The 12847-nt window shown below is 35.1% G+C and overlaps 1 protein-coding gene across 1 annotated transcript in view; it reads right to left on the minus strand.

Annotated features, from left to right (window-relative positions):
• The window catches only part of GRID2 (glutamate ionotropic receptor delta type subunit 2), a 1450102-nt gene that overhangs the window by 525659 nt on the left and 911596 nt on the right, over positions 1 to 12847 (minus strand). The gene's annotated exons all lie outside the window — the stretch shown is intronic.

Consider the following 12847-nt stretch of genomic DNA (forward strand, 5'->3'; position numbering starts at 1 on the left):
TTCTTAATAATGTACTTTCTCTTCAAAAGAAGTTAATAAATATCAATCCCCGCCCCCCCATTTTCCAATCACTGTAGAACAACTTAATTTGGACCAAAGTCTTAATGGTGTCTGACTAGCTTTAGTGTATTAGGTGTCTTGGTCATGAAGAAAAATAAAATTACTTGGTGGAGGGGGAGAGGCAGGAAGAAGGAGATAGAATCAGTGGTCACCAAAAGCCATGATTACAATTTCAATTATTCATCACTGATATCAACAAAATTTTCATTAGTTTGAATGAAGGTCCCCAAACAAATGAGTTATGAAGGCTCTATTAGCAAATTTTGTGAGATTATGGGCCCAGACTATTTAAATTTTTATAATCATTACAATATATAAACCCAGTTCCTATTGAAGGAGAATTTATAATCCCCTGAAGTCAAGACAGACTTAGAGGGAATAAGAGATATTTAATCAAATATTTTAACAGACTACAGAGAAATTCAGAGGTGAGAGAAAGCAAATTATTTGAGATGCAATGACAAACCTCTGGGATTATGGGTCAACTGAACCTACCATACCATGAGTCACTGTACTACAAGTTAGTCTGTTGTGAATTTCCAATATAGGTGGACAAATGACTCACACTGTTTGATCCCATCTTGATCTTTCCATTCATGCAACCTTTATGAAATAAATCTTTGATATCTGCCACTTAAAGTTTAATCACAGCACTGAAACCTTGGAAAATTAGTACACATACGAACAAATGTTTCTCAATTCTGTGTATTCCTAATTTAGATTGCATTAATGATTATTCCTTGGGCAGTGGATTTTGGACATCGATCACCATTTGTAGCTGAAACTGGAAATGAAGTTGTTCAGTGGATAGTATGTACCATCACATTGTGTATTTGAATTTGAGCTGGATTAGAGTTTATTGGTAGTATGTATGTGTGTGTGTGTGTGTGTGTGTGTGTGTGTGTGTGAGTGTGTGTGTGTGTACATGCACATGTGTGTTGGGGGGTGAGGCAGATTTCAGTATGTCTCACTGTGGGTCCTGTCCACTGGACTAGGAAGGAAACTGAACCTTGCCTCCTCTGTATTAGGAATGGTCTTGAACTCTTAACCCAATCAGAGAGGAACCACAGACCCAGGAGTCTCTTTGGTAGAACATACATATGCAAACATTCCCTGAGTGTCTGCATGGCAATAGCAGCTACTTTCCTCAAATAAGTCCTTTCCTCAAAAGTAGAAAAGTAATCCATACCAAGCAAACAATCCAAATTGTGTAGTATTTCCAGAAAAGCTCTTGATTCTATTTCCACCAACATTTGCAACTGGAATTGTACCTTATCAGGGATTTGCCCCATGCTGGAGAAGTCAGCATCATCCAGTCCACCAGAAAAGATAGCTCCTGTTCTCTACAAGAGGCAATAAATGTTGCCTGCATGAAGCAAGACTCCCTCAGAAGTCATCTCAATCCAAGCAACAGCTAACCCCTCCAGGAAGGTCAGAATAACTCTAAACATCATTGGATACAACTGTCATTTTCTCCTCTATGTAGTAATAGTAGGTGAGCTCCCTTCAAAGCAGAAATGATCCAATTGACAGTATTCATTTTTTGAGAGTGCACAGTTCTCTTACCCTTCAGGAAACTGCTGGGGTCAAGAATTTTGAGACTCTAACACCCTGGAAATTTTACAAGGTACTAGTGTGATTATCACATCACTTTATGGTACAAAATGTTTTCTTGAAGACATATCATAATAAAGCTGATGGAGCTAAATTTATCATGATTGTGTGTTATATATAAAGGAGACTGGGAGAAAAAAAGCTGTTGTATTCACAACATATTGTCAATTTGCAACATTTTCTAGATTCTCTCCATTATATAAACCTTCCAAGACAATAAATTCATTGTTAGAAATATGACAGTAAGGATGGCAGATTTTCCAATAATGGGCTTAATTACGAAGACTGGGTTTGTGCAGGCTGTATTAGCTACCAGATTCTCCGCTATTACCTTCCCATCAAACTGGATATGCTCCTAAGTCTTGATTAACAGACTTACAGAATTTTAGAGTCAGAAAGAATATTAAATGAAACAAAAAGGTTAATGTTTCATGCTATCACTGTGATTGTCATGTATAATGCTCTGTCAATCACACCTAAAATGAAATGACTTTCCCCACCTCACGTGGCAATTTCTTATCAGAATAGCAACTATACTGCATTTTTTCCCACTGGCCTTAAAATGAATCACATAGATTACTGCCCACTCGCAAACGGACATGACTTTAATTATTCCTCAATATGTATCCTACAAACATAATTTTACTTAATATTTACAATCCTCTTAAGAGATAGGTATTATTATTCACATTTTATAGACAAATAAATTGAGACTGGCTGAGTTAGTGGTCCTAAAATCACACAGAATTTCAACCCAGGTATGTTGAACAGCCAAGGCTATATACTTTTCCACATTACAATATACTAAATCTAGCCTAGTTGTTGGAAAACAATCTTGATTCACAAATACCAAGGGTCTTTCCCTTGTGCTTAGAAAAATTAATCTAACTATTTGCTTGGAAAAATCAATCCACTATTTCCCTATGCCTATGAATTTCTGAAAATAAATTATACATAATCTTAACCCTTAGAATAATTGATTATAGTTTTGGTGATCAGATGTCCAACTCTGCAAGGTATTGAGGATACATTGATGGAAAGGTTATAATCACACATCCATTTTCTAATGTGGCATGCCAATAATTAATTTGTGTGCACATACTTCTTTTTCATTAGAATAAAAAACATGGTTCTTATATTCATAGATGCAGCAAAGAATCTTACAGATTATCATGCTAATATCCATATGTGTTCATCAGTTCATTCACAAATACTTAACAAACATCTACTATATGAATGTAAGAAATGAATAGTAAGAAATCAATAGACATTCTTATCCCACAGAATTACATTGTAATGGGAAAACCTTACTGCAAACAAGTAAATACATTACATTTATATGTGAACACACATACACATATATTTTATACACACAAAAATGAAGATTGTATATATAATTACATGTATGCATATAATTTCAGTGAGCAGAAAGTATTAGAAGGAAACATAAAACAAGTTAATAGTAAAGGTAAAGGCTATTTACATATTCCAGAACCAGAATACAGATATAATGTTGAAGAATACCAGTAAAACGTTTAATCATTGGCCATTTGAAGGTAAAACTGTTCTTTCCCCTTCTATTTGCAAGACACTAAAATATTTCAGTTTATTAAAAATGGACCAATGACAACCTATATAATACCCTTTGCGAAAACAGTTAGGTTTTCCCAAGAATGCAAAATAGGTTTTATATTTGTGAATTTAATGTTGGAGAACCTGAATAAAGATTCTAAATCTATCTGAGAAGCAATTAGACCTAGGAGCTACAATATCTCTGCGCTACCATTTTATTTCATCAGCTTACATGAGAAAACAATTTTATGAAGATACTAAGCATTACTATGCAATTAAGATGGGTTGTGCAACCAGGTTTAATCTATTTTTTCCTGGTCTTATCTTCCTGTTTGTGATAAAGATCAAAGACATAAGTCTAGAGTGTTAAATTTTAATGCTGAAACTCCATCTTCATAATAAAAAATGAGTAGCAGTGGCAAAACGAAACTGAACAAAGAACACTTCAGACATATAAGCAAAAAAAACAAAACCAAAACCAAAAACCCCCAAAACAAACAAACAAACACACTGTAGAGGATTTCTCTTCTAAGGAAAGAAAAAAAAAACACAGATTGATACTTTATATTAAATAACTTAATCTATGGTTTTTATGTATTCTAATTAGTTTTAGGAGATTGGATAGGATGTTATCAAAGTATTTTTCTTCTTGGAAATATTGTTATTTTGATGAACAGAAAAAAGAACAAACATATTCTTGGAGAAAGTTTAAGAAAATAGAAAACCTTGATGATTTAAAAATTTGGCTTTGAGGTTTACCTGAATTTATCTTCAAGGGTACGGTGTCTAATACCTTGAAGGTACCATCTACTGAATGAAACACCACCTTACATCAAAGGAAAAGAACATGTAAAAAAATATCAAAGCAGAAGAGCTCTTCGTTTTGATCAACATCAGTGAACATTAGACAATCCTTTTTACATTCTCCTCAAATTCAGAAAAAAGAAACCTCCACTCATACAATGCCAAGAGAGCCGAGACTAGTCCAAAATTTGGGACATGGTCAATCTCACATTTAAATCCAAACAGACACAATCCTGTCAGTTTATGAGAGCTGACATTCCCCCTGCTCGAGGTGATAAGGCTGTGGGCATTGTATACACTTAGCCACTGGCAGTGGAATAAACACTGACAACTTGACAGTTCATCAATTGGAAAGCCATTTACTCTTTTTGATACGTGGAGATACTGGGAGTGGAACATTAATTGTAGGCATATCTAAGTAAATCTGTATCGTAACTATTTGCATGGTAATGCCTTTATTTGATAGTATCTCAGAATACATTACATAAGGGTTGATGCTTATATGAAAGAACTGCCCCATTTATAAACAGAGCTAGCAACCCACAAACTTATGTACAGTACTTTTAAAATAACTTGAGAGGTAGATTTGGAGTTTTATAAATTCAGCAATTAGTTAAATTGTATAAAATGGTAGAAAAACATTTGTGTTACAACAACAGGCAAGAAATTAAAATAATAATACAACAATTTTTGACAACAATGTAAAAGGTGCTATAAACATTACGGTCCCTTTTACATAAAATCTATGTAATGCCAGTGCACTGGGTGTTTCAATCCAATTTGGGAGTTGGAGCAAGGAAATATAAATAATTACAGGAGTGGTCTAATATTATTAAGAATAAATTAGACATAATATGAAGTATTTGATTTGTTGTCAACCGAACGGCATAGATGACACATTATGTAGACTTTGAATTCAGAGTGGGGTGAAGCAACTCCATTGATCTTGTAACTATATTGACCTTGGAAGGCTAAATGAAGCCCACTCCTGCCATCCTCACATCCATGACTTTCTGAGCATCTGGAACCCATCCAAACCTTTGAATCAAGAATTTGGATGTCTCCTCAAACACAACTTCCTGGCTCTGAAGGTCTTTCATTTAATGCAAATCAACACACAGCCTCTTCAGACTTACTGAGGGCTCTGTTATTTCAAGCTATACTTTCTGCCTGTTGAGACTCCTCCTGTGCATGTCCATGTTGGATTTCATGATTTGCCTCTTCAGCCATCACCCTGTCAATATCTTTACCCTCAAGGCCTCATTGTATTGCTATCAAAAACAACAAACAAAACAAAAACAATCTGGTGAAATCTCAATCTTACATTACTTCAAATACACTCTGTCAACCAAATACTGTTGGGCAAAAATATATAACCATGTAGGTTAGTGCTGCAATGAAATCTGTAACCCCCAGAGCCAACAGAGCTTTTCAGCTACATTGCTGACTCCCCTCTATTTCTTGAAACAAACGCTTTCTTCTTAGCTGCTATTATGATGGGAGTACTTCTTGCTTGCATTCACACCATCTTTCCTATTCTCTCCCTCCATCACTCTGGAAAACAATGTCCTCCATGCCTAAAATTAAGCGCTCCATCTAAATGGATCCAATCCTCTCTCTTTCTCCCAGATCACTTTCTTTTTCAACGATCACCTTTCTTTTCTTTATCTTCTTTCTCTTCCTCTCTACTGGCTTAATCTAAACATTTAAACATACACAAATCTCTTACATTCTGAAAGTTTGCCCCCTCAACTTCATGCAGCCATTTAATGGCCACCGTCATAGCCAAATGGGTGGGCTAATACGATACTTACATTTACTTCCTTTGCTCATCACCTTCCTTTTTACTTCCAGACCTGTTTTTTCAACATATGGCATTACAACTCCACTGACATTTCCTTTAAAAGTGACAATAAATTGCAATCTTTTTTGAGGTAAAAGGCAAGTTGTGGATGTGTCACATCACTAACTCATACAGGTTGCCCCTACTTAAGAGTTTAGTGACACCCCTGAGGTCACTGGGTTTTAAGTAGCACAATAATTTGAATAGGCTGACATTAGCAGCCTCATTTCTAGCCCATTTGCTTTACTGTCTCTCCTCAGTTACTAGTGAACCTTGAGTTCCTAAATCCAATGGATTCTCTTCAGCCTTTATGCTACTGCTTTTCTGCTACAATGCTGGCCCCTCCTATTTCTTTAAACAAACTCTTCTTAGCTGCTATAATGATATGAATACTATAATTACCATCCTTGTGAATGCATACATATCTAATTATTAAATTGGGATAAGTGTTTATGTAAAACAGGGAAGTATTAGGGTTATAAGTCTTTAGGAAAGTTAATCATAACACTACATGAAATAGTTTACACAAAAGATATTGGAAGAAAGAAGAAATCGGGTGCAAAATGATTACGCCTAAACGTGGTGGTAATTATTGGGAGTAGAGTGGAAGGAAAACACCTAAGGGTTTGGAAGGAATTAAGTAATACTTGGATGAAGAGCCACCAAATGTACAAAATAATAGAATGTACAAAACAGTAGACTTAAAGGTAAATGTGTTAGTAAATAGTTTTCATATAAATACATGAAATGCTCTGAATTTTAGGAATGAAAGCCAAATTAGTGTCAAATAATTAATTATATACTTCTTTTTTTTTTTTAATTTTTTTTTCAACGTTTATTTATTTTTGGGACAGAGAGAGACAGAGCATGAACGGGGGAGGGGCAGAGAGAGAGGGAGACACAGAATCGGAAACAGGCTCCAGGCTCTGAGCCATCAGCCCAGAGTCTGACGCGGGGCTCGAACTCACGGACCGCGAGATCATGACCTGGCTGAAGTCGGACGCTTAACCGACTGCGCCACCCAGGCGCCCCTAATTATATACTTCTAATAAGAATTATGTATGGAACAAAAGGATGCAGAAAAGTTTAAAGTAAAAGGATAGTAAAAATAAATGCCATCCAAATAGTAATGGAAAGAAAGTTGGTTTAGCTCTATTAACAGTAGACAAGATATTTTTTAGGGAAGAAAGCATTAATGCAAGTGCAAGTCTTCATAATATTAAAAAAACTTTTATCTATTTATTTATTGATGTTTATTTTTGAGAGAGAGAGAAAGAGAGAGAGAGAGAGAGAATATGAGCAGGAATGGGCAGAGAGAGAGGGAGACACAGATCTGAAGCAGGCTCTAGGCTCTGAGCTGTCAGCACAAAGCCTGACTCAGGCTTGAACTCACAAATTGTGTGATCATGACCTCAGCTGAAGTCGGACGCTTAAATGACTGATCCACCCAGGTGCCCCTATAATAATTTTTAAAATGCTAATTACTACAAAACCTTCAAAAATGAAAATAAGTTCAGATCCTGAAATGCTTCATATATTTAAAAAGATATTAGCAATTTTATGCTAATGCATAGAAAAAATAAAATATCATAAAAATAAAACTTTTTGAGTTGACAAAAATTAGAAAACTGGACTTTAATTTTTTATTTATCATGGAAAGTAGAATCAGTCATTTAAAAAAAAAATCCCACAAAGAAAATTCCAGGCCCAGTTGGCTTCATTACGATGACCTATCATCTATGTAGTATTCTTCCAATACTACATAACTCATAGAGAATAGAAAAAGAGGAAACCCTCTCCACCACATTTTATGAGGGCAATATAACCTTAGTATCAAAATTCATGTGATATATGACATCAACAAAAGAAAGGATAAAAAACATGATCATTTCAATAGGTGCAGAAATGGCATTTGACAAAGTACAACATCCATTCATGATAAAACTCCCAATAAAGTAGGTTTAGAAGGAACATAACTCAACATAATAAAGGGCATATATGAAAAACCCACAGCTAACATCATCCTCAATAGGGAAAAACTGAGAGCTTTTCCTCTATGGTCAGGAACAAGACAGGGATGTTCACTCTCACCACTGTTATTTAGTAGTACTGGAAGTCTTACCCACAGCAATAAGACAACAAAAAGAAATAAAAGGCATCTAAGTCACTGAGGAAGAAGTTAACTTCCACTGTTTGCAGAAAACAGTTTGCTGTTTCACTGTTTGCTGATACTCTATATAGAAAACCCAAAATATTGTACCAAAAAAACCTGCTAGAACTGATAAAAGAATTCAGTAAATCTCAGTATACAAAAGTCAGTGTACAGAAATCTTAAATATAGAAATCTGCATTTCTATACACCAATAATGAAACAGCAGAAAGAGAAATTAAGCAATCACTCCCATTAACAACTGTACCCAAAACAATAAGATACCTAGGAATAAACCGAACCAGGTGAAAGACCTGTAATATGAAAAGTATAAAACACTGATGAAAGAAATTAAAAATGACACAAAGAAATTGAAAAACATTCCATGCTCATGGATTGGAAGAATAAATAATGTAAAAATGTTTATACTACCCAGGGGCACCTGGGTGGCTCAGTGGGTTAAACGTGTGACTCTTGATTTTGGCTAAAGTCATGATTTCAAAGTTCACGAGATCAAACCCTTCATTGGAATTCTCTCTTTCCTCTCTCTCTGCCCCTCCCCCTGTTTACACACACATCCCTCAAAAATAAATAGATAAACATTTAAAAATTGTCTCTACTCCCCAAAACAATCTACATATATAATTCAATCCCTATCAAGATACCAATAGCATGTTTCACAGACCTGGAACAGATAATCCTAAAATTTGTATGGAACCACAAAAGACCCCTAATAGTCAAAGAAACTTTGAAAAAGAAAAGCAAAGCTCGATGAATCACAATTTCAGACTCTGAATTAAATTATAAAGTTGTAGTGGTGAAAACAGTGTAGTATCAGCACTAAATAGACACATAGATCAATGAAACACTTAGAAACGAACCCACAACTATATGGCCAATTAATCTTTGACAAAGCAGGAAAGAATGATCATATCCAATGGGAAAAAGACAGTCTCTTCAACAAATGGTGTTGCGAAAACTGGACAGCAATATACAAAAGAATGAAACTAGATCACTTTCTTACACCATACACAAAAGTAAATTCAAAATGGATTAAAGACCTAAATGTGAGACTTGAAACCATAAAAATCTTAGAGGAAAAAATACTCACTGGAGCAACTTCTTTCTAGATACATCTTCTCAGGTAAAGGAAATGAAAGCAAAAATAAACTATTGGGACCTCATCAAAACAAAAATTTTCACAATGAAGGAAACAATCAAAAACACTAAAAGGCAACCTATGGAATGGAGGAAAATATTTGCAAATGATATTATCTGATAAAGAGTTAGTATCCAAAATATTTAAAGAACTTCAAAAACTCAACACCCAAAAAACAAATAATCCAATTAAAACATGGGGAGAAGACATGAGTAGACATTTTTCCAAAGAAGACATATAAATGGCTAACAGACACATTAAAAGATGCTCAACATCATTCATCATCAGAATACAAATCAAAACTACAATGAGACATCAGCTCACACCTGTCAGAATGGCTAAAATCAACAACACAAGAAACAAAAGGTGATGGAGGGCATGTGGAGAAAAGGGAACCCTCTTGTACTATTGGTGGGAATGCAAACTGGTATATTGATTCTGGAAAACAGTATGGAAATTCCTCAAGAAGTTAAAAATAGAACTACCCTATGATATAGCAATCACACTAATAAGTATTTACCCAAAGGATACAAAAATATTAATTCAAAGGGGCACATGCACTTCAATGTTTATAGCAGCATTATCTACAGTAGCCAAATTATTGAAAGAGCCCAAATGTCTATTGACTGATGAATGGATAAAGAAGAGGTGATATATATACATACTGGAATATTACTCAGCCATCAGAAAGAATGAAATCCTGCCATTTGCAGTGATGTGAATGGAGCTAGAGTGTATTATGCTAAGTGAAATAAATCAGAGAGAGACAAATATCATATGATTTCACTCATATGAGGAACGTAAGAAACAAAACAGATGAACATATGGGAAGGAAAAAAAAGAGAGAGGGAGGCAAACTATACGAGATTCTTAAATACAAAGAACAAACTGATGGTTGTTGAGGGGGGAGGTGGGTAGGGGGATGGGCTAGATGGGTGATGGGTACCAAGGAGGGAACTTGTTCTAATGAGCATTGGGTGTTATGTGTAAGTGATGACTCATTAAATTCTCCTGAAACAAAAATTACACTATATGTTAACTAACTAGAATTTAAATAAAAACTTGAAACAAACAGATAAAAAAAGAATTAACATACTCCAAATCAATGATAAATTAATCACACTACTGTTGAATGCAAGGGGTCATGAAAGAAATGAATTCCAAATTTATTTAAGGTGTACCTTTGTAAGTGTTGGTAGTTAGGAGAGAAGGCTTTGGCAACTAAGAGCTGACTTCCAGCTGCCAGTGCAAAAGTAAAAGTCCCTAGTAGGGAGGGTGGATATTGATAGAGAATAATGGCACTGGTGTTGATGGGAAAGAGGATTTTCTTTTTCTTTTCTTGCTAGGTGATGGGAAAAGAGTCAACTTTACCATCGCAGGGGCTACTTGCCCCAGGGTCTTCAGGGAAATACTCTTTTTTCAAGTTTTTATTTAAACTCCAGTTAGTTTACAGGGTAATATTAGTTTCAGGTGGAGAATTTAGTGATTCACCACTTACATACGGCACCCAGTGCTCATCACAACAAATGCCCTCCTTAATTTCCATGACTTATTTAACCCTTCCCCCACCTACCTCCAATCCAGGAACCCTCAGTTTGTTCTCTAGAGTTAAGAGACTGTGAAAATAAATGGAATTTAAGTAACCACTTAAATATATATATTTATAGCTCCTAGAATCAATTATAAAAACAAAGACAACCCAAAGGAACAGGTACAAAGGACTTGAACAGGCAATTAATTCCAAAAGAAAGCTGAAGTGCCAAAAAGTATAAGAGAATATACAGAACCTTTATATAATCACTGAAACAAAAATTGAAACCATGAAGATACATTATATACCAAACAACTTAATAAAAATTGAAGTCTAATGAAACCAAAATTTGGTGAGAAGACAGGGCCACGAGAAATCATTGCATTGCTGATGTTATGAAAATTAGCAAATCTCTATGAAAATGGGTTTGAGGTTATACAGTAAAATTCAAGATATGCTTTCATATATATGTGTATACATATATATAGATAGACAGATGTGTATATATATATATATATAGATGTGTATATATATGTGTGTGTATATATATATAGATGTGTGTATATATATATAGATGTGTGTGTATATATATATATATATAGATGTGTGTATAGATATATAGATATGTACATATTTATGTAGGCTCTAAGCCAAGCTTGGAGCCCAATACAGAGCTTGAACTCACAACCCTAAGATCAAGACCTGAGCTAAGATCAAAAGTTGGTTGGGGCGCCTGGGTGGCGCAGTTGGTTAAGCGTCCGACTTCAGCCAGGTCACTATCTCGCGGTCTGCGAGTTCGAGCCCCGCGTCGGGCTCTGGGCTGATGGCTCAGAGCCTGGAGCCTGTTTCCGATTCTGTGTCTCCCTCTCTCTCTGCCCCTCCCCTGTTCATGCTCTGTCTCTCTCTGTCCCAAAAATAAATAAACGTTGAAAAAAAAATTAAAAAAAAAAAAGAGTTGGATGCTCAACAGACTGGGCCACCCATGTGCCCCAATATGCTTCCTTGTATTAAGAAATTCTACTCCAAACCCACAGAAATATACGCACAAGTTCTAGAGTATATATCCAAGATATATGTCTAAGAATATTTATAACAGCTTTGCTTGTAATAATCTAAAAATGGATAGACACCCACAGTTGATTGTGACACATTCACGCGGTAGAAAACAATACAGCAATATAGAAATAAACTACAACTACATGTAATGACAAAAATGAATAACACAAACAGAATGTTGAACATAAGAAGCAAGAAAAGAGAATATATGCAATATTGAGTCCATTCATAAACTGAAATATTGGCAAAATTCAATTATGTTATTTAAGGATCCACATAGTGATAAAACTATATTTAAAATGTAAAGAAATGAGTATCATAAAATTCAGACTGATGGTTATACTGGTGAGAAGAGGGGTCAGGGATGTATCAAGGAGAAGTCTGTGGGGGTGTTTAGGATGCTTGATATGTTATAGTTCTTGACCATAGTAGTGGTGTTTCCTTTAAAATAATTCAATAAACTCTCATTGTGTTTTACGCAGTTTTTATGTCTCCTACATTTCACTATGAAACAATAATTAAAAACACATTAGCGTAGTTTCTACTCCTCTCTAGCATAAGTTTACTGGCAAATTTTTACTGCGGATTAGAATATAACTCCTAACTTTGTTTTGTCTATATTTCTGTGCAGCCTGCCTGTCAGCACTGGAGAGAAACACCTACGGAAGAACCTCTTATTCTCAATTCAGCCACCTTTATACAGTTAGAAATTTACAGTTGTGAGTTCTGGAAGTGCACTCAATCATCTCAGATTTTTTCCTACCAAAAATATATAAAAAATGCCAAATCCCAACTATAGACAAGTAATTTCTACAGGGCCTTTTATATTTGCCCTTGAGAAAGCTATTGTACCAGTAGTTCATAAAACATCCCTTATTATCACTCACCTTCTTACATGTGGTCTGTGGTACAGAACAAGAGCGAATTTCCTACAAATCATTTTCTACTTATTACATGACAAGGATAGAATTTGAATTCCTGTAATGTCACTTTTTAGAGTAGACTTTCCTCTTACTATATGAAATTTATCAAAGCTCTCATTCTGATTTTGTGCATGTT

Source organism: Prionailurus bengalensis, chromosome B1, assembly GCF_016509475.1.
Source record: "Prionailurus bengalensis isolate Pbe53 chromosome B1, Fcat_Pben_1.1_paternal_pri, whole genome shotgun sequence".
NCBI lineage: Eukaryota > Metazoa > Chordata > Mammalia > Carnivora > Felidae > Prionailurus > Prionailurus bengalensis.